Here is a 23,698-nt window from a genome sequence, read left to right as displayed (position 1 = left end):
CTCGCCTGGCCCTAGCTGCACGGCCTCCCTGCCTTCGCCCTCGTCCTCTCCCTCTCCCTCGCGTTGTAACCCCCGTGCCACCAAAATGACTTGGACTCTGTAAACGGGGGATATATATCCTTCCAGCGAACACAATCTCGCTGTTAAACTAATGACTACAATTACTTCGTCTGTTTATATCACCATGCAAAGCAGCTCACCAAGACGTCACAACGATGTAGAAAAAATAACGGGTATATTTATTATCTTAAGTCTACATGAAATCTATACCCTACACAGACTAATGAAATACTATCTGTAAAATTATCTATGTAAACAAACCTCATCACTTGAGAGGGTAGGTGATGTGGACGTCGTAGAAGAAATTTTGTCCCGTAACGCTCGCCGTACTGTTGGGGGGGAGAAGCGGTGGGGGGGAGATGTTCATGTTGCTGCGGTCTGTAGTCTGACCGCTAGATGTCGCTGAAAATTACACACTGTAGCTTTAAGAGTATAATACTATATGAGTATATTTATGCTAATTAGTAGAGCATTAAATATTACCTTTTATACAACATAACCTCTACAGTATTGATGGAAAGGTCTTGATACGTAGAAAATTGAGAAAAATAGATAATCTAAAGAGGTAAATAATGGCAAAAACTTGTCAGAAAATGTAATTAACTTGTGAATTTGTAGATATTGTGAAATCAATTCCAATAGTTTCTGTGAATATTGATATGTCATGTCATTTATTTTTTACATCATATAAATACTGCTGTCTTACATGGAGCTCTGTAACACTAAGTGTTATGGTAGTGAAGAACAGTAGAGGTAATATTCATCCAGCTACTTACAATATCAGTACCTTGTGTGCACTTTCCAAATCTAACTGTGAATTAGCAGCTGTCTGCAAGCAGAGTTGTACACACTGTGTTCCCCTTCCAGCGATTTCACTGCATGTCCCTCCGCATTGAGAGATCAAAGACTTCCTCCACAAAGACAGCTCCAGGAACTTTGTGGACTTTGTGACTTTATTAGGAAGTTGTTCTCTGTATGCCCAGTGACTGGACTCTGTATGTTACACTTGTTTGTGTGCTTACTGTATGAGATGTAGCAAATGGAAATGGGGATTAAAAGGACGTTGTATTTTATTGTGGTGTTAAAAGATCCTTCTTCTTCACAATTAAGCATCAATCTGCATATTTTTATTGAGTATTTGCCCAACTCTGTCATTTTTGCTACTGTGCATACAAGACATTTTGTATGTATTGTGAAAAATTTGAGGGTTAGCAAAGAAATAGCAAGCATACATGAGACATGGTAACATAAACAAGTTCAATTCCAGGCAATAAGTCAGAATTGTTTATGTTATCAGTGCTCAAGTAATACACCCGACAGTGTCTGAAATGAATAGGGTTAATGCCAGAAACATTTCTAAAAAATAATCTTTTGTCTCAGAATTTTGGGAGTTTATTTATCTATTTTTTGACACATTTAGGGTTAGGGTTAGGTTTTATCTACTGTAGGCTGACATTTTAGATTTAGAAGCAAGTTAATTTTTCAAATTGATAAACATTTTTCCTCTGACTGGCAGGAATATTAGCTTTTGTCAAAATATGATAATACAGATTTTCAAACAAATTGAACAAACTTCTATATTTGACTTATATTTTGTGTAAAAGAGCATTTCCAAAATCTTACATAACTGTTGCCAATTGGGATTATTTAAGGTTCTACACCTTTACAAGTTAACCATGTGGTTCTTAAGCATCATAATTACCATAATCAACCAATCAAAACCATAGTTTGAATCTATGATATGTCAGGAAGGACATCCTGCATAAAAACTCTGCCAAGTCGGCTTGTAGATTGTGGTGTCTCATATGGCTGCATGAGGTAGAGAGGAATGGATTCAACCAATCAATGGGGTTAAAACCAAATGCTATCTTCAGCTGGTTTGTGGGAGGTCTTGGCAAAAACAAAAGATCACAGGCGGTAAAAAGAGATAACTGTACTCAGAAGGCTGTTAGCAGAAGATCATTACCAAGGCTATCCTGATGAATGTGAGCTATGCTAGTGGAATTATCCCAAGCCAAAGAACCCAAGAGACACTGCTGACCACCATGGAGAGAAACCAGGGAGGAAGACATCTTGACTGACCTTCATGAACTGTTATGTGTTCAAAGAAGAAAACATCTTTTCCTCTGTTACAGTAGGGGAAAACATATTAGTTTTCACGTAATGGAAAAGGAAACCTAATCAAATTATCATGAAACGCAAGACCAACAGTCTGCAGATCTTTGTCGACATTAGATGTTTCAGTATTACAGTCATTTGAAATGTAATGTACTGTGATTGGTCTAGTCAGACAATTTAAACATGACACGGGATGGATGGAAAGATTAGGGGGATGCTCATTTCTTCCAAACACAGAAACATGGAGCTCACTTCCAAAGGTAAGAGATACCACAGCCAACATGAAGCTGATCAACAATTATAGGAAGGGTTTGGATGCGTTTATCCAATAGAATTTATTTTACTGATTATTGAGGAGGAATTTTAAAAATGTATTTCAGCAGGATGTCCTTTGTATTTTGTTTAAGTCGCTATGGAGATGCCTGTGTCATCACCAACTTATTGATGAATAAAAATAAATCTGCCAGAGGTAGGAATCTATATGTCATCTGAAGCTGAACTTTGATCATGGTGTACAAAACAAATCCCAGATCAGATTGGAGCTTTAGTTTTTCTTAAATATGATTTAGCCAGAGCATCGGATTGAGGAAACTTAATGTGATTTTTCACAGTGAATCATGAAATCAACTCAAATCTAATTAATTACAAACCCTCCAAAAAAAACTTTTTATTTCATCCATAAAACACAAGAGTCCTCTTAGGCTGCAGAGTAGTCCAGATATTGTTTTAGGTGATTATACCACACAGGGATATTTAGTGCTCTAAAAAAAAAAACATTATATTCAATGACTGTTTTCATGTTCCTTCTTGTTTTAACAAATTTCCGTGTTTATATGTATTATTTTATGCTTAAGCGCATCACAAAGTTGTACACCATTTAAAAGAGTAGAAGATTTCATTTCAATCTTATTGGAAAGTAAAGTTTTTCCACAATATTTCAATTCAGGTCACTCCTACTTTGTATAGCCTCCTACTCACAGATAATGTTTTATGGTCTTTTTTTTTTTAACCTTTGCACTTTTAAAAACTGTAATGGTTCTTCTAGAAATACTTCAAGTGCAGTGGCGCTGAACGAAGACTACCATTGAACATTAATGATTGAGTCTTGCAATAGATAGCCCGTTTGATTCCTATCGTGACTTCTAGACTGGGCCATTTTAGCACAGAAAAATGCTTTGATCTTAGCAAATTAGACTTGCTGTACTATGACCAATATTTTATAGAGCCTCTAACAGGTTTTCTTCCAGGTCCTGGCTCAGAACTGAGGACCCAGTATTCAGACAGACAGAAAGACAGTATGATATCTCATAAGGCGTTAATTAAAAATGACAAATTTGCAGTAAGCAGCTGGGCAGGAACCTCTGCAGGAGGAAAACACAGGTTAGGGACCAAGTTAATCTGGCGAAGGATAATTACCATTGTATTTACTAAGCTGGTCTTAAAGTTCAGTCCATGTTCAGGAGAAGAGGTGGATTCCAGCTGGACAGCCAACACAATACGGCGAACGCTGCCCAGAGAGTCCCAGACGTTAAAGTCCTGAAGACAGAAGAACAGGCAGGATATTAGATCCAAGCAGACAAAAGAAGGCAGAACAATACAGAGGAAAAGGTTTAAGCCGTGTCAAGGAGATTCACAGGAGTCTGGGCCAGAAGATCAGAGGAGGGCAGTGTGGGGTTAAGAGAACCCAGAGTTGAGGCTGTGGGGATCGAACCAGGTACTTGCAAACTTCTGAGAACGCATGCGCACTGCTCTAAGCACTAATCCAACACACTGTTTCTTCTGTTCCAAGAAGGCCAAGATTTGCATAACTAAAAATTGTCTGAACAAATTCTACCACCTGATCTTTCCAGCTGCTCAAAAGTGACTAACTTTTCTCTGTCCTGTTTCTGATTAATCTTATTCTTACACAGTTGGTTTGTTGTGGTGGACCATGTCTTGGTAGGCTTGTGTGTATGCTATATTGTTTTTATTTCCAAACGATTACCTTTTCTCCATTGTTTTTAAACAAATATTTTAGGCCTTTCTACAAAAAGCTACAGATAGCGTTTAACGTGTCTGTGTTTGTGGTTGTAAGATGAAAACATGTCATACGTTTGTACATTATTTGCTAATGCGCAATACATATTTTGTTTTTAATCCAACATGTTTTCTCTTTTGCCATTGCTTTGTATAATCACTGAATTAAATAGATATTACAAGCCTGATCTCTGGCACAAATCTTTCTACATTTTCTGGCTCTTTCTAGCTTTCAGTAGTCTCTATGATCTGAAGAAAGCTGCACCGAACTAAACCTATGCTTCTCTTTTTAAATAGCAGCACTTTCCTGTATTAAACATGCTCAAATATGCCAAATAGACCAAAATAGACATAGATAACAGCCACTGAGCTAATTTAGGCAGCATTTTAAAAGTGATGAATTTATTTCTGACGATTAAACAGGAGGATGTGCCAAAAAAGGGCCATCTGAGTTCGACAGACCTCTAAAGAAAATCTGGGACAAGATGTCAGGTGCAAAACTTTGTTATGACTTTAGCTATTTCTCAAAGAAGAATGTTCACCTTTCTGTCACTTATTCTCTGTTGTGTGGCTCACTTGACAAACTGTCGGAAGGCATTTTTTGGCCTGAAAACCTGTTTTCTGCAGTGCATTAATTCAGAGGGCTTTGAAGTGTCTTTTAAGGGGAATGAAATTGTGGCCCGCCACAGATCTGACAATGATAACAAATAATGCTAAAACTCAGAGAGGAAGCCTAAAAAAAGAGTCTGCCTCACCATGATAAAGCTGTATTCAGGAGTAGATTGCAATGAATGTTGGATAAAAGCCCTGCACTCATTACTTCCTATTAATAAACATACCAAGATGAAGTAATAAATGCAAATAAAACAATAATAATAACAACTGCAAATAAGCAATATTATGCTTTTTAAACAGTAAAGGGACAAGAAATTATTAGAAAGTTAAAAAAAAAAGGAAAAACGTTAATATCTGTTTAGTTTCAACAGTCAAGCTGATGTGCAGCAACAGCAAATCTGTAGCTCTCTCTGTGTGACATAAGTAATTAGTTACTAAACCACACTGACAGCTGCAGCGGTTCTGCCCTGTAGCTGGGTTGCAAATGACCAGAATGAAGGTTAAACAAGTTGGGAGAGACTTCTGCTGTTGATACCCAGGAATTAGTGTAAATCCTGCAGTGCTGAGTCTTCTATTATAATTTAAACAACAAAAGCAAAAGTGGCGTTGAGTGAATAATTTAAAATGAGGCACTTCCCTCAAGCTGAGCTAACTTGACGTTTTCAGCAGAAAGTGATGTGATGATGACCTACTTTATGTGCTGAAATCACTAAACCCTTGATGAAAAACTATTAACCATGATGCAAATTAACTTTATGCATAACTGTCACATTTACATCTTCAAAGCCTAAACACCAATAAATACTCTTGGTACAAAAATGTCAGTTTTATTTTACTATCTTCCTTTCTTTTTAGACTTGAAATAGAAAATGAGTCTAATTTGGTTCTAAGATAAGATGAGTTGTTAGCGTTCTCATTTATTTAGGAAAGAAACAACATATAAAGATATATCTTTCAAGTCTGAATGATAACCTATCTAGAGAAATATCAAAGAATTGATTTTACATCAACACAATCAAAATATAGCAAATCGGCTACCATGCATCTCAATCCAGAACGGCGGGTGGAACCATGAAATATTAATCGAAGAAGACTCATCTCAGCCCGCATCTAAAACCTCTGCTATCATTACTTATGGGCCAACAAGGAAGCACTGTGGCATGTCTTCTTGTTAGCAGCAGCTACTGGAGACTTGATCAATGACTGTATGAAAAAAAACATGGACATAGTATCCGCTTTGATAAATGAAGTCAATGTGGTGAATCACATGCTCAGCAGAAGATTGGTCATCTTCCAATAAGAAAATTGGTTATTTGATCCCCTGCCCTACAAAGAGTCCTTCAGTTTGACGCTGATGTGTTCAAAGGTGTATAATTGAAGGGCACAAAAGGGTTGTGTGTATGCTGAAGGATAAATAGGACATGGAAAGTATTTTTCCTCATTTGAGAAAATGGCCCTTTCTCTGAATTGTTCTTTGATTATCTGTAAACATGCTTGTTTTGTAAACCTCATCTGAAGTAAATTAGATATTAGACAACATTTTAGAATCTAGGGCTAAGTTTTCATTTTGAGAAAAACAGTCATAGTGCTTTTTTTCCTCTGTTCAACACTCCACTGGGTTTTTACTTTAACATTAAAAGGGCACAATTGTTTACTCTGACTACAAATATACAACAACAAAAAATTCTGGACAAAATTGTTGGTACCCTTCATTTAACATAAGTAAAGCCCACAACGGTTACAGAAATAAATTGAATCTGGCAAAAGTGATAATAAATTTGAAAAAAAATCTATGAAAATGAACAAATGAACGTTATACTTTGCGCCAAAAGAATGTTTTAAAAAAATTAAACGTATGAAACAGGCCTGATGTTATCACTGTAGTCAAACTGTTCTTAGCAGGTATTTAGGCCTTCTCCTCATCATTATGCTTAAAAAGGAATGCATTGCTATAATAAAATATTTTTTTGGCACTTCCTAAGATGCAATCCGAACTGTCGATTTGGAAAAAACAACCCTTAAAAAGGAGAAGACTGTTTGTTTTTGTTTTATTTAATTTTTTTTACAATTGTTACGACTGGCTCAGGGTCGTAACAAAAACATGAAACCATGCCGTGGTTAAAGCGCGCAAAAACAAGTCTTTATTAACAAAACAACCATGGATTGTGGAAATCAGTATCAGTGGTGTAATGTAAATGCTTGGATGTGTTGTATGAATGCATATGGAGATGTTGAAGTGCCAAAAAAAGACAAAATCAAAGGTGCAACGGAAGGGAAGCTGAGGCCTGGCCACCAAACATCTCCAGCGGCAGAGTGGACGCTGCGGAAAGCCAGCGACACTGAAGACGGGGAAAGCCAGGTTAAAATACTCTGCACGCCCAATCACCAGATCCGAGTCACCTGCAAAGGGGAGGAGCATAAAAACGGACACCAAGACACCTGCAAAACAGCCCACAAGGCCCAGGGCCGTAACAACACTTGTTTCATATCAGGAGAAAATGGTTTCAAAACATTAAAAGTAGAAGACAGCAAAGTGGCTACAACAGTCACTTCAATGTTTTCCAAGTGGCTATACCCGCACTAATTATTGTTCATTTTAAAGCTAATTTTGAATTAGGATAAAATACTGTCATGTTTCAGTTAACTAAAATGTGACTTTTTTGTTAGACCTTTTGTCACTGCACTTTAATAAGCTAATAGAAGAAGAATAGAAAGAGAGATTGTCATAATTATTTTTGTTGTTTAATCATTCTATAATATTATCATTATATTTTTCTGATGACAAATTTTTGTGCACCTTCATTTTGTAATGCCTTTTGCTGAATGTTTATTTTGGACAAAATAAAGTATTAACTTAATAATTCAGATGGTAATACTGTAAAGAGACATTCCTTTCTAACAAAGGTAACTTGCAATATGAAATATGTTACTTTTTGCAGGTAACTTGTCCAACGCTGATAAGGAGTGAACAAGAAAGTGATGGAGCCCGGTAAGTTAGCATTTTCCCAGCCGATTTGAGCAAAGAAAGAGTCCAGGGTCAAATCTGGAAAAACTCCAAAATATGTTTGAGGCCTAGATCGAAAAGACAACAGTAGTGTTGGAAATACAATATCAAAGCTGGGCTTCACTGACGCCGCCGAAACTGATAATTTAATGGATGCATGAGTAATACTACCAGCACATGATGACAGCGTTTAACAAAGTGCATGTCTGCTGATCGCACCAGGTGTAAACATTTATTTCTAGCTCAAAAGTATTAAGTAAACACTATCAGGCCTAACATTTGGCATATATTTCTTTATTGCAACTTGAATATATGATTCTTGGTGTGTGTGTTTTTTTTAAGCAGAGTATGTGACAAAGGTGTAAAATAAAAGTAGATGTTTTGGTTCTTTTCTAAATAAAAAACCCAGTGTTTCCCCCCTAAAGGCAGATTGTAAATGGACCAAATGTATATAGCATTTTTCTGGTCATTTTAACCACCCACAGCCAATTATGCTGGAGTGTATGTACAGTGATGAATATACGTATTTGAACACCATGCTATTTTGCAAGTTCTCCCACTTAGAAATGATGGAGGGGTGTGAAATAGTCATCGTAGGTGCATTTCTGCTGTGAGAGACATAATCTAAATTTAAAAAATCGAGAAATCCCATTATATGATTTTTAACTATTTATTTGTATGATGCAAACTCAAGGTCTGTGGGTTTAATCCAGCCTGCCACGGCAATTTGTCCAGCCCTCGAGAGCCGAAAAAGGTACAGTATATCATGTAATAAAGTAGAGGCATATGTTCAGAGAATACAGGATTGCTAAAACTGCTAAATGGATGGGGGAAAAGTCCTATTACCAGAGCAGTGTGCTCTTTGTAAATAAAATGCTGAAATAAAAGTCAAATTTCTACATCTGAAACTTTCCTGCACTAGAGCAGCATTAACACAGTAGCACTGACAAATGAACACATGCAAACACCCATACACAGACTAGTGGATGAATGTGTGTTAATCTTTTCTTTACCTCTGACTGTTAAGTAGCGTTGAGATGACTTTGGCCGTTTATAAAACTGTTCACTTCAAGGTTCTCATCAATGGGGGCTTAACTATGAAAATGTTAATTTGAAAAGAGTCATTCCAAAAACGTTAAAAAGCAATCCACTGGACTTTGTTTTCAAGTTTGAAGACATTTCTCTTACCATTCAAGAAGCTTTTTCAATTCCAAATTTTCCAAAAAAAAATAGAGTTGAGTCCGAGGCTTTCTTCAATAGCCCAACAAAGCCTTGTTTTTGTTTAGAAAACATGCAAATTGAAACTGACCAACGCATTATTTTTTTCCTTCCTTTGATAAACTAAACAGTGTAAAATCAACTCCATTAATTCCAAACAGTGTCTTGCATCTGAGAGTCTGGAGGACGATGTGGTCATTTCTGAGCGACATCGCTTTCAAAAAATGAAACAATGATTTTGACTGGTTTGGACAGTTGACATCATACTGTCACCAGAGGCTATTCAGGGGTTCCAATTCATCTTATAGGGGACTATTTACTTAATTTCACACAGCAGAGAAGGTCCTCCCTTTTCTCCTCTCTTTGCATCTTTTCCACATAGCAATCATAAATGCCACCAGTGTACAGTGTTGTTGCAAACTGCAGCTGCTTGGGGACATGCAAAATGAATTCCCTCAGCTCTCTCAGGCTCTATATGACAGCGAAGAGCGCTGCAAAAATCCTAATTTTTATTGGACAGACTGCAGTACTTGTCATTAGTTGTTTTCATAGATTACCTGTAACACACCCACTAATTGTATGGGTAGTTTTTCAGCAGGTATTCAGAGCTTTATTCTTAATTTGCAAAGTGTTTGCTCAAGTTGCCTGTATTTGTGAAGCATGGACATATGAATCCTTTACAAGTTATTCGATAAAGTTTTTATAAGGTAGATGCAAATTTATGTTTGTTTGTCTGGGGGGGGGGGGATAAAAAACATTTAGGACATATAAATGCCTCTGCAAAACTGTAAACAGCAAGCCTCCAATACCTTAAATAAAGCCAAAAAAAGACTTAAGACATAAACTGGCATATGTTTCTGCCTACAACATATAAACTTCTCTATGGGAAGACCAACTTACTCACATGAAAACCTTTTAATGAGACAGAAGTTGTCAAGATAGTCGGTTGCTTCTGAGCGGCTGTAGGGATGCATGTGGGTGTGTGAGACACTGCAGGTATTGTATCAATGAGGGCTGGCATTTAATGAGTCTCTGTTTCACCAACTCTCTCCTCCTAAAAGTCTGCCCTCTATTTACATCGATGTCTCTGACATGTATGTTCCGAGGCAGCTTTATTATTTTTAATAGTCGAAAGCAACTTCTGCCATCTTGCCAAATTGAAGCCCTGTGGCCTAGTTTCCTCTCAGTACCATCCCTGTTTTATGTATGCGGAGAGCACGAGGTCAGCTCAGCTTCAGCAGTTCAGGCAATCTTCTCTACTAATTGCTTCAATATCAAACCTTCTGGGTGTAGTCACCTCTAAAAGAATCGCAATCACTTTGTATAAAAACTATTCCCAATGTTCATTTGGTGAAAAAAACAATAGTTAAGCTGCCACAACAAAGTAATTCAGATAAATGATATAAGTCGGTTTTCTTTTTAAAGAACATAACTGATAACAAAAGCAGTTGGAAAAAGGAGTCTAGTATTCTTACTAATTCATGGGGGAAACAGTTTTGTCAGCCTTTAATTTTATTTATTTAAATCAATTTAATTGTGAGATTGGCAAATTTGCCTTGGTTACAGAACATGAGCGCAGTTTGTCCGTTTCCGGAGAGGAGCATCATTCTTACTCTGTGTATTGGGAGATTATCAGGCACTCTGAAATTGCAGATGTAAACTTGGGGTGTGTTTGATTTTAAAGGCTGCATCCGCCCAGGACGCGGTATATCTGGACTGGATCCTTCGAGGTCGGTGAAAATAAGGAAACTGGAAGAGTTTTGGCTGTGAATTCAAACAGGCCCAGCCTTCTCCGGCTTTCACCAGTATGCTCTGTCGCATAGCAACTATGACAGTTGACACAAAAAGCAGAAAAAGAATGAGTACTGAACTTCTCACTGCTGTGTAACATTTTCGAGGAGCTTCAACAGCTGCAGCGTATCCGATTTATAGTCCTCAACACTGTAGATATATTAGAATCTGTCCTTAAATGTCAGCCAAACCCATTTACAAAGTAAGAGATAAAAACCTTTCGATAAATCAAACATTACCCACCAAAGATCTGACTCGAAACCATTTAAAAACAATTTTCATTAGTTTCAGAGGAAACTATTCACATACTTGTATAAGAAGAAACTGCACTGCCAATATTCACCACTGCTCGGCGCCATATACCTTTTTTCTCTGAGCACGGAGAAGCCGGTTTGCTTGGTCTCGCAATGAATCCTGGGATATCCAAGGCTACATAGGATACACCGGACTACTCATTCAAAACGGGCAAAAAGAAGGATGCATTTGTCGGCCCCATAATGAGGAGTCACTGCTCTATGATGTAAACGGCCTACGAATCTGGCCTTCGCAGGACGCATCCCCTAAATTTGAAATCAGCATTGGTGTGAACCACAAGATTATCACCTCCATCCACAGCACATGGATGCAATGATTCATGCCAGAGAGACCAAACCAAGTAATGGGTAAAATTGTGGTTTAAAATGTCCTTTTTTATATATTAACCAGGTATACTAACAATTTGGAGAAAAAAAATAATGAATTTGGAGTTTTCTTACTAAGCAAGTCATAACAACCAAAAATGATCAAATAAAAGCTATGCTGCTAAAGGCTTAGACTGCTGAGGGCATAGATAGAAGACGTGTTATGAATTGGTACTATATAAATGAACTGGACTAATTTAAAAAACTTAAACTATTCAACACTATTTATAATAAATCTGTACAACGTATGCGTCTCACTTTCTAAAGGAGTGACTAAAACATTGAATTTTTTTCACAAAATTCCTTTACTTGTACCTTTAGAGTTGAAGGTTTAGTTGTATGCTATTTAGTTTCTGTACAATTGAGAAAAAATAAGGTAATACCCCCGATGGAAACCACATTCTAAAACTGGAACATCCATCTAGAAGCAGTTCATCGAACACAGAGTATCCTAAAGGAAAAGAGCTAAAGATGAAGGCCCATCCACCCTCAGGCCGACAGACTTGCCCAAAAGATATTCTTGTTTCTAACTAAAAGTTGAGGGGAAAAAACGGCAGGAAGTTACATTCTATCATTCTGACCTGATCACTTACTGGTTTCTTGTTTTAATCTTTTGTTTACATGGAGTTTTCCTGCAGCAATGGTTGTCCAAGAACCATGAGAACTTCTCATAACTCCATTTTATATTGACCTTATTTAGGTGGACTTATTGGGGCTCGATATTTGTGCATTTTGGCTTTTTTTTTTTTTTTGGGCAGATTATTCCTATATAAATAAACTTTTTTTGTTTTTTTGCCTTCTCCTTCTGATTTTTAAAGGAAGCCTAACAAACCTCAAGTCCACATCTATCACTTTTAGGCTCTACTAAGAGAAAACTCCAAGCTTGTGCTCCAATATCATTTCTAGATTTAAGATTAACTTTTATCTAACAGGGGATGCTACAGAGAGACAACAAGATGTGCAAAATACAAATAGCGCCTTAAAAAAAGGAGTCTTTCACCTTTTCAGCACTTAGGAACTTTTGAAAGTCTTTTACACCTAAGATTTGTACAGTTACGGTTCACAGGAGAAAATGGGCGATGCCTAAAACAATCCAGAGCAGATTGAAAGGGGCGAAAGGTGGCCTGCCATGGTGGCCCTTCATCATTAGACTCATTGGCACCAGTGGAACATACACTGGAACCTGTACATTTGGAGCAATTTGGTGATGTTAACAATGAGTCATAATTCTGTCTAGTTGCATCTATTAGTCTGCCTAATGTGAAGAAGATGCAGGGAGTGGGAAAGTCTAGAAAAGGACAATGTCTGCATCACAGACTGGGATTTATCAGAGAATTCAGGATGAATGTGTGGGTAGAGTCATATTCTGACCAGCTGACTTGTTACGAATACTGATGGAAGAATAGAATGCCAGCCTACGGCAATGTGTGACCAAGCTAGTGACTAGCATGGGGATGAGGTAGCAGACTGTTGTGCTTCTGCACATGCTAATAAGCCCTGAGTTTGTTATATTCAGCAATTTTAATAGTTACCAGTTTAGGCAATGGTAGGATATAGGGTTTTTATGGATGCATCCCACACATCAAACTACAGATCCAGTGGGAGTTGTTTTCATCGGGTCACTGAATGCAAGAATGCAACAAAGAAGCAGAGCAATGGTTCATTGGTTGATCCCACAAGAGAATGAAAATGCCATTCCCAGCTCTGGAAATCTCAGATATAGCAGATGGAAACTGTGATCATATCCCAATATGACTAAAGCTAAAATGCAATAACTTAATTTTTCCATCATTGCTAAAATATGTCTTTACTACCCCCCTAGGGAATTGGCCCTGGCCCCTGTTTGCCCCTGTATAGAATCACCAATGTACAGAAAAATGGATTGTTCTTGCAAATGCTACAATCTCATGGGAAATTATCCAATTTTCCATCACAACAGGTTTATTGGAAAGACATATTGCTACAGCAAAATATTATCTGACCAAACCCAACTTTTTGTACATTTTGTAATAAGTTTATTAAGGGTCAAGTAGGATCTAATGAGAGCAAAAGGGATGCAGTGAGAACCACACTCATTAATGTATTTAGTTATCCATCCATCCATTTTCCATCTTGCTTTATCCCAGCTGGGGTCGCGAGGGGTAATGGTGACTATCTCCAGCTGTCAATGTGTGTGAGGTGGGGTAAACCCTGGACAGGTTGCCAGTCCATCGCAGGGCAACACAGAGACAAACAGGACAAAAAAACATTCACTCACACCTAAGGAGAATTTAGAGAAGAGAATGAACATAACAGTCGTGGTTTTTTTTTTTTTCCACTGTGGGAGGAAGCAGGAGTACCCGGAAAGAACCCACGCACAGGGAGAACAGTAAATCTCCATGTAGAAAGACCCCAGGCCGGGAATTGAACCCGGAACCTTCTTGCCACTGAGTAGCCTTACATTTATGGAAATAAAAAGATAATTTCTGGAACAAACCCTTACGGTATGACATTAAAAGAGTTAAGTGAATACATTAATGGGAGTTCCTGAAAGCAAAGCTCCTCAGCCAAGTCCAGGGCAGCAGCTTCAGCCTTTGGTGGAAAAACCTTGTGCAATGAAACAACAACCTAATAGATATTCTGGGATCGAGTCGCTAAATGCTGAGGTGTGCAGCATCTCCAAACTTTTTTCTCTATTTTAGCTTAATGCATAATTTAAATGTAATTGTTTAATCTGTTACAAAGTGAATGCAATGAGTGATAACTAAATTACTCATCTGCGCCTTGAGCTTTCCCTCTCATGTTGGATCGTAACACTAAGAGCAAAATGTGATGCCTTATTCAGTTCAATATTCATGCATTAAATGAACTGTGAGGTCTTGTCAGATTACTGTGCTAGGACTCCTTTCATACTTTTCTTAAAACAGAACATGGGGAAAATGTAACGTAACATAATTGCCGTGATTGTTTTTTGTATGTAAAGCCCCTCTCTTCAATCACTAGCAAAGGCAGGTGGGAAAGATGTTTCTTCTGATTTGCCTCCTAATCCCAAGGGATCTCTCAAGCATACACGCGCAGTGTGAAAGGTGTAGGCATTGCAATGAGGTTGTTCATCTGCCTTCGACTTCGCTCTGCACTCTGCAGCGGTGGGAGCGGGCAAAGTCCCAACGGCTTCAGAACATGGATGACTAACAAATGGGTTTGGAAATAAATATGTTATGACCTGAAGAAACTTGACTTGGAGGAAAGCTGACTTGCATCTTCCCTTGCCCTTAATGCAGAGGAGATTTTATACACAGCATGTATATTTAAGCCATTTTATAAACAGAGATGCATGAGTTTTATCATGCTTTTTTACAAAAGAAGTATTTATAATGGGGGCTTTGAAATTTTGAAGTTAATGGCGAACATCTGTGTATGTCTCAAGTCTTGCCTTTTGACTTTTGACTGTTCCATTGTTCTCCTTGCTACGTATTTAGTTTTGTTGTCCTAATGTGAACATTTATGCAGATCTGCATAGCTGCAGCTTTTATTTCACCTTTGGTTATCTTCAAATTTCAAATGTTTCATGCACTGGCGGAAGAGCATCACATCCTTCAAAATAGATAAATTAATTAATTTAAGCTTCTGTGATAATCAGCTTGAAACATGCATCTCGAAATCGACTGCTGACACGTTTCTGTGGCTGTTAGCACACAGGGCAGTTGAGAGACATTAGATCATCTGTGGAGCGGCAAGCTAAGAGCCAGAAGTCAGTGTGGGCTATCCCTCATGGAGAAATCAACTCAACAGCTCCATTCCTCCTGGGAACATATGAGGAATGGGAGCAGGGAGGCGGATGAGATGATTTCTAATGTTGCAGGTAATGAATAATGGACTGCTCCAGAATTATACTACATTATTTGATGTTATTTGTCCAGCTCATTAGAATGGCTGTAAGGCTGAATTGAAATTAGATTAATTTTATTTAAGAATGACTCAGTAATAAAGCATTCCTCTGTTCCTATGTGTGGAGGGGGCACATGCTGTCCCTTTCTGGGTCATCGTCTTGACTGCATTGCTGTCAGCTCCGTCTGACGTTCTTCCAGCTAGGATTATAATGTGGTCCAGTGGGCCATGCTCAAATTACGGGATCTGATGGTGCCAGGCTTTTCTGTTCCTCGTTTATTGTCTGTGGACCTGAAGTCAGCCCACATCATGTCTACTGAGACCCCTACTGAGACCTGATACCTCGACACACTTACCAGGACAGCTCCTTCTATCTGAGGCTTCATACCTCCCCCAGGAGATGCATGGATGAGCAAGCTTATTCTCCTTGTGGGGTGTTCCCCATGCATGACTGATGTTTAGATTAATATCCTCAACTGACTTCTGCTCAGCAGTAAAGAGACCCAGCCGCCCCCGCAGGAGTTGATTGATTTTCACATTGTTCTGACAAAACATAAACCCAAACACTGCAAATAGTTTATTTGCTGCCCAAGTAAATGCTGCAGCCTCAGGCCCAGTTGCCTGCATCCGTGGTTAGAAAGTGGATCTTTTTGTTCTTGGTGTGTGCTTCCTGAATTGAGCATCCTGTATAAGAGGCAAAATTGCTTCTAAAGTTTAATTTTCTTTTAGAACTTAAATAGCAATTCTGGAGGCCATGCATTAACTCCATACAAGCATTAAATCCGAACTACAAAGATTCATTGATAAAATGATATAGTCACATAATAAAATTAACTGATGTCTGATACAAGTAATGATTGAATTGTGAGAACATAAAAAGTGTAAAAGCTTCTTTTTTTGCATTTCAAGATGCTGAGTTTACAATGCAGCTATTTTTGAGCCAAAGAACCCCAAAATACAAATATATCATGGGAAAATGGTAACACCGCCCCCTGGTGGCGGATCAGAATCTAACTGGCTGGTCCATATGAGTTAAAACTCGGATGGACACAAAAACACTTAAAAATAATAACATGGTTTTTCAGTGTTATTTAGGCAAACTTTTGAATTTAAATGACAGCTTGTTGGTAAATGTTAAAAACAGAATTCCTCTAGTGTTTCTTAAAAGGTTTATTTTTTTTTTTTACCTGCTTTCTCTGTTTTCAATAGCGTATGAGAACCTTTGGAAATGAAAACGAAGAGTTCTCCAATCTTTTAAAAGCTATGTGTACCTGGAGCTTTGCTGCTTTGTCTGCTCCCTACTCACCTGTTCTTTGTCACCTCTCAGTGTTTCTAACTAATTGGCCTCTTTCAAGCAGACCAAAAGGGTTCTGATTTCCCTAAGTTGCTCCTGTCGGTTCCTTTCTTGCCAGCTCACGCTTTATCCCTTTAGGATTACATGCAACAAGTCTGAGTTGATCTCCTCGCTTTGTTCGTCTTCAGATCCTGAACTGGGGACTTGGACTTTGGTTCATGTAATGATGTATTATTCCCCATGGGAGGAAATGATACCCTCTGCTCACCACTTTGAAATACATTATTTTGCAAGGGGATCTCCCCTCTTATATTTGTCATTTCATTTTGCCCTTCTTTTCAGCCACAAATTGTAATATTTACTATTGGAATGTGTTCATGTACTTCTATGTGTATACAGTACCAACAAAAAGAAGGGTAACACTGAGAGATGGAAAGAAAATAACAACTGCTTTGCTAAAATTTGTGCAAATATATTTCTTTTAGTAATTGCCCAAAAAGAACTACAATTGTAATTGCATTCCAAAGTCATTTTACAATGTACTGAGTGCATCATTTTAGATTTCTTTTTTTTAAAACTCTGAAGAAATGATTCAATTTCTCAATCAGAATAATACTCTAATACTTGTAGCCTAAAACATAACATCCCGATGACATGTATTAAAGGGTTACGCTTTTTAAAAAAGATAAAGAGACCCTTTATTAATGATTAGCAGATTGTTTATTAATGTTTGATTCACTGATAAACTGCATCTAAACCTTTCTAAAAGGCAAATAGATAATCTATTAAGGTAATCCCACTGATGTTAAGGTAAGGGTAAGTCCAACATGACTGTGCAGGTTAAATAAAAAATAAAAATAAAGGTTAGATTCATGTCTTAAATCCACTGATGTTAGGACTAAACTAACATGGGAGGACAATATGATCTATTTACCTTTTATATTCAGTTTATAAATGATTATTGAGCATTAAAAAACTCGTCGGTCTCTTTACCAATTATAAATGATGGTTATTATAAAATGTTACTCATTAATAATTCTTTTTTTTAAGGTTTTCTTATATAATCAAGTGTTCAAGAGATTTTATTACTGTTGTCAGCAGCTGGGCAGCACTATGAAAAAACATGAGTGATGAGAGTTTATTTCATAAAGTGCCTGTACTTTCTGAGCAAAGGAAGAGCAAACAATAAACAATCCTTCGCTCAAATTGTATTTTGTGTTGTTTCTTGTTTGTTTGGTTCTGTTTTTTTAATTAAAGCTTGCATAGGCTTGCATAGTTTGAATGAGCAAGCTGAAAAATGTATCATTCTATTTGCATTCGAAACTGAAAAGAGACTCTTCTTAAAAAACATTTAATTTTATAAGGCAAGTTGTGGTAAAACACAAAGCTGTTATATTTGTCACAAAACATACCCAACCCTAAGGCTTCCCTATTCTATTGCTGTCCCAGGCTGCGACTGTTGTGCTTAGAATTGAAAAATGTCAATACAGACATTCCCAGCCATGCTCTCACACCCTTGTGCAAAAAATACACGCCCTGCATTAACAAGAACAAGACCTCGGTGTCTGGTTATTCCAAAAAAAAAAAACATCTGCTTCCCTGACCAAAGAGGAAACTTAAGGAGGAATATTATTGTGATGAAAAAAGGGTTTTCCTCACTTCCATTCCACACTCCGCCTGTGTTTGTACCATTGCATGGTATGCTCCTTCTTCCTGTGCATGCTTGAAAATATTCTTCAAGTGCATTCCACACAAATGACTGTTCAGCATTACTCACCAGGAAATAAGCACATTGCCAAGCATGGTTTGAGGGAGACAAGCTAACAGAGCTCTCTCCAGACTTTTATTATGTGTTTTCTACTTTAATCTAATCAGAAATGTTCTACTTTTCCAGAGGAATTAATAAACCAATGGAAGAAATTTCTTATTTTAATCTAAATTAGGTAATATAACTGATTTTTTGGTCTGTTGTCACTCTGCCTTTTTTTGTTTTACCTGAAAGGAATGAGTCATGATAGTAGCCATGGTGATGAAGCCTTCAGCCAGGAACGCTGAGATATCCTACTGTTTTAACATCTTCCTGACATGGAGAGTTCTGCTTTTAGACAGATATCCTGCTGAGAAATATCTGTGTTGTGGATTCTAACACTTTTTGTTTGTTTGTTTAGGGCCAACAAAACCATGGAAGATGGCATCCATTCTAATAACTAAGAGAATGGCTACACAACACAGCAACCTCTCTTCGGCTTTATTTTAATTCATTCTGTATAATTTGGATTCAAGGTTATTATTCTGCAGATACGAATGATCTCTGATAATACAGAAAAGATCAAAGGTAGCATGTTATGAAGGAAACACTAAGGAGACAGCTCATCTGACCCAGGTATCTGAGTTTGGATGAACAGAACATGGTTTCCTTACATACAGGTTGGACGACCAATCAACTAACCAGAAGCACAGCTTTGGGCTAATCCATTGGTTCCCAGCCCTTTCCTGCGGGTTTTAGGTGTTTACTTGTTCCACTACACCAGAAAAGAAAGGACGATTAACAGGCTTCTATAGCCCTTGATTGCAAAGGAGGAGCCCTAATTTGAAGCAGGTGTGGTTCAACAAAGAGATATCTAAAACTTGAAGGGCAGGAGTCCCGGAGGACCTGGGTTGGGAACCACGGAGCTAATCTATATGAAAAAAAACACGCTGCAGCTCTTTTCCCCAAATGTTTGTCCCTTGGATAAAAGGTTTGTTGCTTTGTTTTTACCCTCTTTTATAACAATGCCTGTAAATCCACTGTGATGTGCTAGTGAGCAAGTATCTAGCATCCTTGTGGCTCTGCTGTGCAGCCTATATCATGTTGCTGTGGTGCATATATGAACTAAGAAATCTTTAGAAAAATTTGAAACTATTAGATTATATTCAACTTTATTGTCATTACACAGGTACAGAAATGCAATAGCAACAAGTGCAGGATAAATAATGGTTCCATAAGTACAGGACATGGGTTTCTACTGAATAAATAAAGAGATGAATACCATTATAAACAGAATTTTACTAATAGATTCGTCCTATGAATATAATATATAGATAACTAGTGTTATGAACTAAATTTACAGCTGGATATGTACCGAACATAATATGCAGATAGATATTACTATAAATAGGGTTTTTACAGATATGTACAATGGCATAATATACGGATGATTGTTATTATAACAGAGTTTGCAGGTGAATGTGTACTATGAATATTGTACAGATGGCTATTACTATAGGCAGAATTATGAGCATATTATACAGATGGCTTTTACTATAAAGTGAATAAATAAAGCTTGGATAGAAGCTATCTAAATTAAAGTGCAGTGGAAGGTAATTGCATATTACAGTTAAAGTATGGTATTGCAAATGTATATGTAAACAATTGGTTCTGTGAATAAACAGTCGGCAGTGCAAATCAATATTCAGTCAAGGTGAGTAGTGCAAGATGTATGTGAACAGTTGTTACAATAGTAACAGTCAGGAGTGCAGGTGAACATTACAGTCTTGTAAATAACAGAATTACAAAATGGAGGTAGGTGTGAGGAGGGAGAGGAGAGTCTATCAGTGAGGGTTAGAGTTCAATAAAGAGACAGCTCTGGGGGAAAAGCTGTTCTTTAGTCTGCTGGTTCTGGTCCAGAGGCACCTGAAACACCTGCCAGAGGGCAGGAGAGAAAACAGTCTGTGGGCTGGGTGAGATGAGTCCTTAAGAATGCTGTGGGCTCGATGTAGGCAGCGTTTCTTCTGGATGTGCTCAATGGTGGGTAGTAAAGTTCCAGTGGTGTGCTGGGTGGCTTTCACCACCCGCTGCAGTGCCTTGCGCTCCGCAACAGAACAGCTTCCGTACCACACTGATGCACAGTTGTTCAGGATGCTTTCTATTGCACAGCGATAGAAGTTCACTAGGATAGTTGAGGGGAGCTGATTCTTCCTCAGCGCTAGTGAGCCTTCTTGACCAGGCAGGGGGTGTTGGTTGACCAAGACATGTCCACTGAGATGTGGGTCCCCAGAAACTTGAAACTAAAGACACATTTAACAGCCATTCCATTGATTTGGATGGTGTTGTGGGTGCCTGTTGAATCTTTTCTGAAGTCCATGATGAGCTCCTTTGTTTTGGTGGTGTTGAGGAGCTGGTTATTTTCAGTGCACCATGTGGCAAAGTGCTTGATCTCCTCCCTATAGGCAGTCTCATCGTTGTTGTTGATCAGACAAATCACCGTAGTGTTGTCCGCAAACTTGATGATGGAATTAGACGCATACACAGGCTTGCAGTCGTGGGTGAAGAGGGAGTAGAGAAACGGACTTAGCACACAGCCCTGTGGTACACCAGTGTTGAGTGTGATGGACGTGGAGCAGTTGGAGCCTAATCGGACATTCTGGGGTCTGTTGGTCAGAAAGTCCAGAATCCAGTTGCACATGGAGGTGTTGATGCCCAGGTCTAGAAGTTTGACTAATAACTTCGCCGGAAAGACAGTGTTGAATGCTGAGCTAAAGTCAACAAACAGCATGTGTGCATAAGTGTTCTTATTGTCCAGATGTGTGAGCACAGAGTGCAGTGCCATGGAAACTGTGTCCTCTGTGCTCCTATGCTGCAATATGCAAACTGGTGTGAGTCTAATGTGGATGGTAGCAAGTCTTTTAGGTGTGCCAGGACCAGCCGCTCAAAGCACTTCATTATGATTGGTGTGAGCGCTACAGGGCGGTAGTCTTTAAGGCACTTTGGGCTGGAGTGTTTTGGCACTGGCACAATGGAAGTGCATTTGAAGCATGTTGGTACAGCTACTTGGGCAAGAGACAGGAAAATGTCTGTAAAAACCCCAGCGAGCTGCTCCGCACATGCCCTGAGTACACGTCCAGAGATGTTATCTGGTCCAGCTGCCTTGTGCGTGCTGATCCTGCTCAGTGCATTGCAGGCATCTGTGGAGGAGAGTGTGATTGGCAGGTGGTCGGCTGAGGATTTCAGCTTGGTGGTAGTTTCACAGTTGTCTCTTTCAAAGTGAGCATCCCTCATGTGTTAGTACAAATGTACATCCTAATATAGGTGGAGGCCTCATAGGTTGCCTGAATGAAAGACTACCTGCAAAACAGACTGAAGGCTTGAACAGGGGAAGTGGGCAAAAAGACATTTTAACCTCAATGAGGTTTTTATCTGGTTAAATAAGGGTTAGATAAAGCAGAAAAACAATAATCTACACCAAGTCTGTCCGTTATTGTTTAAAAATATCCGCTTTGACTAAATAAGTTTTGTCTATGAAATTCAAGAGTAACATCATATCAGTGGCTATTGATTGATCATAGTTTAATGTTCTGCGCTTGCCTACAAAACTCCTGCTTTAAACTAACCTCATAAACAAGGCAGTTTGTCTTTCAGTGACAGTTAACTTCATTATACTCCAATTGAATGTTTAGGAATTGGATAAGATTCTATCAAAACTATGTTCACACATATATGTATATATATATATATATATATATATATATATATATATATATATATATATATATATATATATATATATATATATATATATATATATATATATATATATATATATAACACAATTATGAATATATACTTACTGTTACCTTATTAGATATTGAATGAATAGACACCTTATCAAACTTTTAATAACATTTCTAATGGGATTTATTAATATCATCATCATAATAATACTCTGTTAATTTAAGAGATGTTAGCTGGTAAGGTAGCGGAGGTTCCACAGTGTCAGCCCAAGGTGGTTAGCAAACTAATCAACTGCCTAGAGCAGAGTTTCCTAAACGATTCAACTTTTGACCCACAAATTGGTACCACAGCTGACTAACGACCCAAACTATAGGTTTAGTTTTTAAATATTTCCACAAAATCAATAAAATAAAGGTGTAATAATATAACAAACAGTATTATCAACCAAAGTATTTGATTTAATCAAATTGTGCGTGATGCTTTTATATATTAACAAAAAAAAGTTTGTTGCTTAGCATAATTTCTGCAGCGGATATCAAGACTCCATTCTGGTTGATCAAGGACCCCAAGTTGGGTCACAACCCTAACTTTTGGAATACTGTAAATGGCCTAGGGCCCCAAAAGCAACTAAACCTGTAAAGCACTCGAATCCAGTGTCGGTACATTAACCATAAGCGCTGACATTTGGATAAACACCCCATACTTGCCCCTTTACAAATAAATTCTGCTTATCGCTTTATGCAACAGTTCATCACCTTACTTTCAACAGCTTAGATTTAATAAAAATGAGGCTATAAGAATCAGAGATTTCTAAGGAAAATCCATAAATCTAAAAGGAAGCAAACCACATCTCTCTCAATATTGTCAAAAATAACCAAGCCTTTAGTGAAAATATTCTATAGAGTGGCGAGTAATGTGAATAATGGGTCATGTTAGCTTACATCTGGTTTACATTCCACATTATTTCCCTAAAAGCGCATCATATCAAAAGTCAAACATGGTGGAGATAGTGTAATGGTCTGGTTCTGTTCTTTTAAGGGCCATTGTAGAACCAATGGACACTTGAATTCTGTAGAGAGAATCAAAACAATCAACAAAGAAAATGTGTAGCCCAAAATTCTCCTACAAAAATGTAAAAGACTCATTGCCACATCACATTCATAACAAATGCTAGATTTTACCATTGAAACAATCAATTCAAAACTACATTTTGGATTTACTGAAGCTATCTTGTCTGATATAAGCTTATGTTTGATGATCAAAATAATTAGAAGAGGTAGGATAAGATAAGATGAGGGATAGAAACTGGCAGAAGGCAAATTATGTTTGAGAACACAAATTAGTGTTAGGAAAATAACTTACTTCCCCTTTTTAAAAGACATAAAAAATAACTCTGCTTAGAATGTGTATTTAGTGAATTACATGACGTTTTAGTTGCATGTAATGTATTTTTGTTTGACAAATAATACATTTGTAAAAAAAAAAAAAAAAAAAAAAAAAAAAAAAAAAAAAAAAATACGTTATATGGCCCTTATAAAACGGGC

At 37.8% G+C, this 23,698-nt stretch overlaps 1 long non-coding RNA gene across 1 annotated transcript; it reads left to right on the top strand.

Moving 5' to 3' along the window:
- Positions 1 to 490: 490 nt before the first annotated feature.
- On the top strand, positions 491 to 19,371 carry LOC119788044. The gene is made up of 3 exons (XR_005281414.1): positions 491 to 2,438; positions 7,749 to 7,798; positions 18,832 to 19,371. It is a non-coding gene; the product is annotated as an uncharacterized LOC119788044 (long non-coding RNA).
- The last annotated feature ends 4,327 nt before the right edge of the window (positions 19,372 to 23,698 follow it).

This window comes from Cyprinodon tularosa, unplaced genomic scaffold (genome assembly GCF_016077235.1).
Source record: "Cyprinodon tularosa strain WSP-4 unplaced genomic scaffold, ASM1607723v1 ctg31, whole genome shotgun sequence".
In the NCBI taxonomy this organism is placed as follows: domain Eukaryota; kingdom Metazoa; phylum Chordata; class Actinopteri; order Cyprinodontiformes; family Cyprinodontidae; genus Cyprinodon; species Cyprinodon tularosa.
Note: the sequence above shows the minus strand (reverse complement) of the source record. Positions and strands in the feature narration are given on the sequence as shown.